Genomic DNA, 8,206 nt, shown 5'->3' with positions numbered 1-8,206 from the left:
CTGCCTCTCTTCCCCACTTATCTATTAACTCCAGAAGCCTCAGAGGAATGCAGCCACACCGGCCCAAGTAAATTTCCACTACCCACTATCCCCTGAGACCCCCAGCCCCCCTCTGACGAAGCAAAGTCCCCCAAGACTATTTAAACCCATGAGATAAGATAATAAAGGCTTTCGACCGTCCACCACATTGGTGTCAGCGTGTGTCGTTAGTCCGAGTAGCCCGGGTGAGGCCGGGCTGCCGTGCTGTCTTCTTGTAACCAGGTCGCCGTTGTCTCTTATAAAGGCAACATTTGTGACACCCTGGGGCCCCATGGAACCAAGAAGTCCATTGTCACATTTTGGGGCCCTAAGGAACCAAGGAGCCCAGTGTGACAGTGCAGGGCCTGATGCAAACAAAGGGACATTGCGACGCTGAGGGGCCCCTTGGAACATTTTTGCAGATGACACCAAGCTGGATGTGGGTGTTGATCTGCTGGAGGGTAGGAGGGCTCTGCAGAGGGCCCTGGACAGGCTGGATCCAGGGCCCAAATCCATCAAGGTGAGGTTTAACAAGTCCCAGTGCCGGGTCCTGCACTTTGGCCACAACAACCCCTGCAGCACCACAGGCTGGGGACAGAGGGGCTGGACAGCAGCCAGGCAGAAAGGGACCTGCAGGGACTGATGGACCGCAGGCTGGACATGAGCCAGGCAGAAAGGGACCTGCAGGGACTGATGGACAGCAGGCTGGACATGAGACAGCCATGTGCCCAGGTGGCCAAGAAGGCCAATGGCTCCTGGCCTGGATCAGGAATGGTGTGGTCAGCAGGAGCAGAGCTGCTGTGCCAGCACTGATCTGCCCCCAGCTCTGCACACAGACATTGCTGCTGCAGCTCCAGAGAAGGCAACAAAAGGGCATCTCTGCAAAAAACTCTGCTGGGAGATCCTTTAGATCCTGGAAAGCCACCAAGAGCACAGACCCTCATTGACACAGTCTGGGGCCACTGGGAAGGTGGAGAGAAAAAAGATGAGAAATGGCACAATCAATGACATTTCCTTGTGGACAACATTATAATGTAAAACAAAGAAAAAGAACCAACAAATGGAAAAGAACAAGAAGTATCAAAGATGACTTTTATTACAAGTGATTTGCAGAAATTGGCCAGCAGTTTAATGTTCCTGAAAGCATCCAGTCATCAGTGTCCACACTGCAGCCTTGAGCGCCTGGTTCCTCAGGCTGTAGATGAGGGGGTTCAGGGCTGGAGGCACCACCGAGTACAGAACTGACAGGGCCAGATCCAGGGATGGGGAGGACATGGAGGGAGACTTCAGGTGAGCAAACACTGCAGTGCTGAGGAACAGAGAGACCACGGCCAGGTGAGGGAGGCAGGTGGAAAAGGCTTTGTGCCGTCCTGCTCAGAGGGGATCCTCAGTACGACCCTGAAGATCTGCACATAGGAGAAAACAATGAAAACAAAACAACACAACGATGAACTGACAGTAACCACAAGAACCCAATGTTCCCTGAGGTAGGATTTGGAGCAGGAGAGTTTGAGGATCTGGGGGATTTCACAGAAGAACTGGCCCAGGGCAATGCCATGGCACAGGGGCAGGGAAAATGTACTGGCTGTGAGCATGAGAGCATTGAGAAAGGCACTGGCCCAGGCAGCTGCTGCCATGTGGGCACAAGCTCTGCTGCCCAGGAGGGTCCCGTAGTGCAGGGGTTTGCAGATGGACACGTAGCGGTCGTAGCACATGATGGTCAGGAGGAAATACTCTGCTGACATGAAGATCAGAAGGAAAAAGAGCTGAGCAGCACATCCTGTGTAGGAGATGTCCCTGGTGTCCCAGAGGGAATTGTGCAGGGCTTTGGGGACAGTGGTGCAGATGGAGCCCAGGTCGCTGAGGGCCAGGTGGAGCAGGAAGAAGAACATGGGCGTGTGCAGGTGGTGGCCGCAGGCTACGGCGCTGATGATGAGGCCGTTGCCCAGGAGGGCAGCCAGGGAGATGCCCAGGAAGAGGCAGAAGTGCAGGAGCTGCAGCTGCCGCGTGTCTGCCAGTGCCAGCAGGAGGAAGTGGCTGATGGAGCTGCTGTTGGACATTTGCTGTGGCTGCACATGGGCACCTGGTCATGGAGAAAGGACAGGGACAAGTCAGGAGAGGCTGCTTGGAGCCAAACGTGAGCCATTCCCTGTAGACTGTCCTGCTGGGACGCACCTACCCTTGTTCCTGCTCTGGGAAAACCGTTGGCTGCAATCAGAGCACGATCACACTCCCAGCTCACCCTGGGATAAACCAGACCCTGCCCGGAGCAGAGGGATCGCTGAATGTCTCAGCCTCTCCAAAGATCTCTGGGCAAGGTCTCAGCACCCCCTTGTGCCAAGAACACTCATGGCTCCCTTGGCCAGCCCAGCAGCATTTCCTCAGCTATGGCAGCTCTGCACTTCCCCGTGGGACATTCAGGGAGCTCCCAGAGGCTCTGGCACAGATCTGCACCCAGGAGGGCAGCTCAGAGCTGGGAGGGGCACAGCAAGGAGATCCCAGGCTGTGCCCATGAGGGGATCTCAGGGAGGGGCTCAGCTCATTCCCCTTTCCCATGGACTGCTTTGCCCATAGCCCCACAGGTCCCAGGGAAGCTTGGACACCCCATTCCCATGGACACCCCTTCCTAGAAGGAATGCCAAGGGCAGTGCCTGACTCAGCTGCTGCAAATTCCAGAGTCACCCTGAGAGCCCCAGGTAGCAGTGACAATATCAGGGGAGTGCAGAAACAAGAGAAGATGTTGTGGTGCTGTGCCTGAGAGGGCAGAGACAGCTGGGCACTCAGGACAGTGTTCCCGTGCCCAGCTGTGCCCGGCACCTCCCACACACCAACAGTGCCCTCCTGCCCCGGCAGTGCTCTGTTCAGCCCCCTCTGCTTCTCTGAGCATCTCGCTGGGCCTGGACATTCCCTCCTGAGAGGTGCCTTGTCCCTGCCAGCGCTCACAGAGCCCATCCCACCCTGTGTGCCCTCGGCCCGGCCCTACAGAAACCTGCCTGTGTGCAGGGCCCTGGCTGGGGCAGGCTCTGTGTGCAGCTGGGCAAGGGCAGCTCAGGAGAGCCCTGCTGGGCCCTGCAGAGGTGATGCTGCTGCTGTCCAGGGCTGAGGAGTGGCTGAAGGCCCTTTGGGAGGCTCCCAGCAGAGAGACTGACCACCCAAAGTCACAGTTCTGGAGTCTCTGTAAATGTTCAAGCATGACTTTGATGATCCTGTGTGTCCCTTTCAACTCAGAATGTTCTGTCATTCTGGGATTAAAATTCCTGTTCTGCTTCTCTCATCCCACTGTTGTCTATCATAAAAGAGAAGAAACCCCTTGCAACAGTGTTAGAACAGTAAAGTAAAAACCAGACTGCGGCTTCCGGGGGTCACTTGCGGCTGTCCCCCGTCCCTCCCTGGCCCCCCGGGACCCCTCCGGCTCGCTGTCCCCTCAGGGGACCGGGGTTTGCCGCGGTCCCGCTGCACTGGGCTCACCAGGCAGCGGCTGGGTTTGCACGGTCCGAGCGGCGGTGCGCCTCGGTCGCCGCAAGGAGTCGAGATAAAGAGACGAAGAGAGGTCAGTTGTGTGCAGTCCAGAGAGATTGTATTGCCTGAACGGTTGCAGGGACAAAAGACCCTGGTGTTGCAGCATTTTTGAGAGAAAGAGGATATGAGTTAGTTATGAGTTATGTCCTAGTTTAGGGCAAATTTGGGGAAAACCCAGGAAATAAACCCCCACGGCCCCTCTCCACCCACCTGGTTCAGGGAAAAATTTCCTCTGAGAGAGAAGTGGAAAAGAAACTGTTTATTCAACAACAAAGCACTCCCCAGCACCAAAACAATTAACAACACAAGATGACAACAAAACTCTTTCACCCCTCTGAAGAGCTGAACAAATCCAGAAGGTCTTTCCTGGGAGTGGTTGCCGGGTCTGGATGCTGGGGATTGCTCTCCAGCACTGGGGATGGCTGCTGCAGATCACAAAATGCAGGCTCCTGGTGTTCCTTGGTGTTTCCCAGATCCCAGTCCGGAGCAGGCTGGATGGTATTCAGGAAGAGGAAAGGAAAAGCAACAGTCCAGGGAAAGAATTGGACTGCTTAGCTAACCTAACTAGGAAGCAAAGGCAAAAGCAGAAGCAAGCAAAGCAAGCAAGCAAGCAAAGCAAGCAAGCAAGCAAAGCCAGCCAGCCAGCACTAGCCTTTTCTAAACAGCAGACCATGGGGGGAGGTGAGCCAGCTGATAACAAGGCAAAACAAACCTTCACTTTCAGAGTCAGTTCTGAAAGGACAGAACATAATATCAAATGTAAACAGAACACACGATTGGAGATACAAACACCATAACATCACCCTGGGACATTCCACCCCTTACCTCCATATCGTCAACATCATGTAAAAACGTCATCAAGTAAAAACTTCCATCGTTCACTTACTCATACACATTTCCTTCCATCTCACTTACTCAAACCTTTGGCACTTACACATTTCCTTCTGTCTCATGTCTGTGTCTTTTCATGTACAGACACTGGCAGTAACATCCAGCAAACAGTGATATTTGCACATGATCTCAATCAGATCTCCCTGAGGTACACATCGTTTTGCTCCACCTCTCTGCATTATCCACCATGTACAACGTGGTCCCTGAGCAAAGAAAATCCCACAAATGGGTTTGTCTGCACTTGAGGCAGAATTGGTCCACACTGTTTTGCCTAACAAACCTCTGACATGTGCCACTGGGACTTTATCTCCGTTTACTATATTCAGGGACTCAGACTGGGCAGGACCTGCTCGATTGGTGGAACCTCGGCTGTTAACTAACCACGTGGCCTTTGCTAAATGTTGCTCCCAATTTGTGAAAGATCCCCCACCCAATGCTTTTAAGGTGGTTTTTAACAGTCCATTTTACCTCTCCACTTTGCCTGCAGCTGGTGCATGGTAGGGGATGTGGTACACCCACTCAATGCCATGTTCCCTTGCCCAGGTGTTGATAAGGCAGTTCTTGATATGAGTCCCATTGTCTGACTCAATCCTCTCAGGGGTACCATGCCTCCAAAGGACCTGCTTTTCAAGGCCCAGGATGGTGTTACGGGCTGTAGCATGAGACACAGGGTAGCTTTCCAACCATCCAGTGGTGGCTTCTACCATGGTGAGCACGTAGCACTTGCCTTGGCGTGTCTGGGGCAGTGTGATGTAGTCAATCTGCCAGGCCTCCCCACACTTGTACTTGGACCACCGCCCACCATACCAGAGGGGCTTCACCCGCTTGGCCTGTTTGATGGTAGCACAGGTCTCAGTCATGGATAACCTGAGAAACACTGTCCATGGTTAGATCCACCCCTCAGTCTCATGCCCCCTTATAGGTGGCATCTCTACCCTGATGGCCTGAGGCATCATGAGCCCATGGTGCTAGGAACAACCCCCACTTGTGTTCCGAATCAAGGTCTACCTTTGATACCCCTATCTTTGCAGCCTGATCTACCTGCTGATTGTTTTGCTGCTCTTCATTAGCTCTACTTCTGGGTACATGGGCATCTATGTGGCACACCTTCACAGGTAACTTCTCTACCCGGGAATTCATATCTTTCCACTCTTCAGCAGCCCAAATTGGTTTTCCTCTACGCTGCCAGTTAGCCTCTTTCCACCTCTCTAGCCACCCCCACAGAGCACTGGCTACCATCCATGAATCAGTGTAGAGGTAGAGTGTTGGCCACTTCTCCCTTTCTGCAATGTCTAGGGCCAGTTGAACGGCTTTGAGTTCAGCAAGCTGGCTTGATCCACCTTCTCCTTCAGTGCCTCTGCAACCCATCGTGTGGGACTCCATACAGCTGCTTTCCACTTCTGATTCATCCCTACGATGTGACAAGAACCGTCAGTGAATAGAGCCTAACATGTTTCCTCTGCTGGCAGTTGGTTATATGGTGGAGCTTCTTCAGCCTATGTCACTGGTTCTTCTTCTTCATCTGTGAGACCAAAACATTCACCTTCGGGCCAATTTGTAATTACTTCGAAAATTCCAGGTGTAAGCGGCAATCTGAAGACCCTCACTCATTTGCTTGCCAATTGCCACGAGAAGGAACTCCCTTCCCCCACTGCAGTTCCAGCTTGGAGAAGGCAACAGTGCAGGTGCAGCCGCTGCACCGTTACGTTCTGTTCCCAACGAGGCCCGGCAAGAACTTGGCAAGGAGTTGGCAAGGACTTGGCGAAGACCCAGCGTGGACCCAGCACAGAGTGGCCTATTGCAGTTCCTGCTTCACTCTCTACCTTTAAGCCAAATGAACTGTTGGGGTTACTCTGGTGGTCTCTCACTGAAGACCCCTCATCTGCCTCGTTACCACCGTGACAGACAGAGATCAAGAACCCTCTCCCCAAGGACTGAGACCCCTACCACAGAGAGTGGTGGTGGGGGGAAATGACATGACCTGTCCTTCTCCAGTAACTTCAATGGACTTATTCATCATTGTGTTTGTTCAGCCTGGATGATTTTCTGTAGATACACCTGTTCCCCCCATAGCAATTTCAATAGACTCTCATTGTTCTGCATGTTCCCCCCTTTTCCCTCTGTGGACTATAACTGGACCCCTGGGTTAGGTAGGACTTTGGAGACTCTCCCCAGTACAACAAGACGGATCCCCATGGTCCAGACCAGTGAGGACCTCGCCTGTGTTGGTAGCTATTCCCATCCTCCTTCTCTCTCTCTCCTTTTTATTTCTTTTCTGACCACACTATCGCATTTATTGGTTTTGGCCCTTAATAAAGGGGCATTTGTTGTGATTAAACTGATAGTCCCCTGCTGTTTGTCTTTTGCACTTTGGGATCAGCTAACGAACCATCACGACACCCCACTATAAGCGGATTGTGACAGAAGGACAGCACGGAGACCCTTGGATATTTGGGATTTTGGAGGCCAAATCCCATTTTTGGCTGTGGACACCTTGTGGAGAAGGGCGGATTTTTCCTCATGAAAGAAAAGCACCAAATCTAAGAGTTTGGGAAAAAGATCAGAGGTGGCCATTGTAGGAGAGGACAGCCAGAGCTGTCCCTCATGGCAGCTTCTGGCTCGGAAGAGCCCTTGGATATTCGGAATTTTGGAGGTAGATTCTCAGTGTTGTCCATGGGCACCTGGACATGAAAGGGGTTTAACTCCACATGCAGTTCTGCAGCCAATCACAAACCCCCCAAATTTTCACAGCCAATCACAAAACCCCCAGATTTTCACAGCCAATCACAGAAACCTCAAATTTTTGCACCCACCCCATCAAATCCTCACATAAATCCCAAACATTTGCAGCCACCCCATCAACCTGCCCAGAGGGAGGAGCCAAGAATTTCTACCTGGATATAATCTTGGGTTTCTGGAAGAACACCAGAACAGCCTTTTCACTGGATTCCCAGAGGATCAGCTGGGGTTTTCCACTGCCTCTTCAGAGGAAGACTACACCCTTCTACAGGATCACTGCTCCAACAGAACCACAGCTGACACTGCAGGAGGACTGCAGCCACCATTCCAATTAGACTGCTACCAATGCCCTGACCAAAAGGGTGTCAGGTCATATTCTGACTCTGCCAGTGTTGTTTTGCATTACTGCATTCTTTATTTTCTCTTTTTATTTTTTCCCCTAATAAAGAGCTGTTATTCCTGCTTCCATACCTTTGCCTGAAAACCCCGCATCATTTCAAATTTACAATTCGGAGGGAGGGGGTTTACAGTTTCCAGTTCAGCGGAGGCTCCTGCCTTCCTTAGCAGACACCTGTCTTCCCAAACCAAGACAGTTGCCATGGCAACCTCTGGCATCCCATTCCCAGGGTCATGGGATCCCAGAAACACAGAACTGGCTGAGCTGGGAGGGACCCATCGGGATCCTCGAGTCCAACTGCTGGCCCTGCACAGGACACCCCAACACTGCCAGCCTGGGCCTGGCAGCGCTGTCCAAACGCTGCTGGAGCTCAGAGCCCTGGAGCTGTGACCCTTCCCTGGGGAGCCTGGGCAGTGCCCCAGCAGCCTCTGGGCAAAAACCTTTCCCCGAGATCCAACCTCAGCCTGCCCCGACTCAGCTGCAGCCGCTCCCTGCACTCCTGTCCCTGGGCACCAGAGTGAAGAGGTTCCCTCAGCCCCAGCCAGGGACCCGCTCCCAAGGCTGCTGCCATGGCCACCAGGGCTGGCACCAGCTGCGATGCTCGGTTTCCATGGGCCGGGCTTCAGGAATGGGATTCCCCAA

The sequence above is a fragment of the Taeniopygia guttata genome, chromosome 16 (genome assembly GCF_048771995.1).
Source record: "Taeniopygia guttata chromosome 16, bTaeGut7.mat, whole genome shotgun sequence".
In the NCBI taxonomy this organism is placed as follows: Eukaryota; Metazoa; Chordata; class Aves; order Passeriformes; family Estrildidae; genus Taeniopygia; species Taeniopygia guttata.
Note: the sequence above shows the minus strand (reverse complement) of the source record.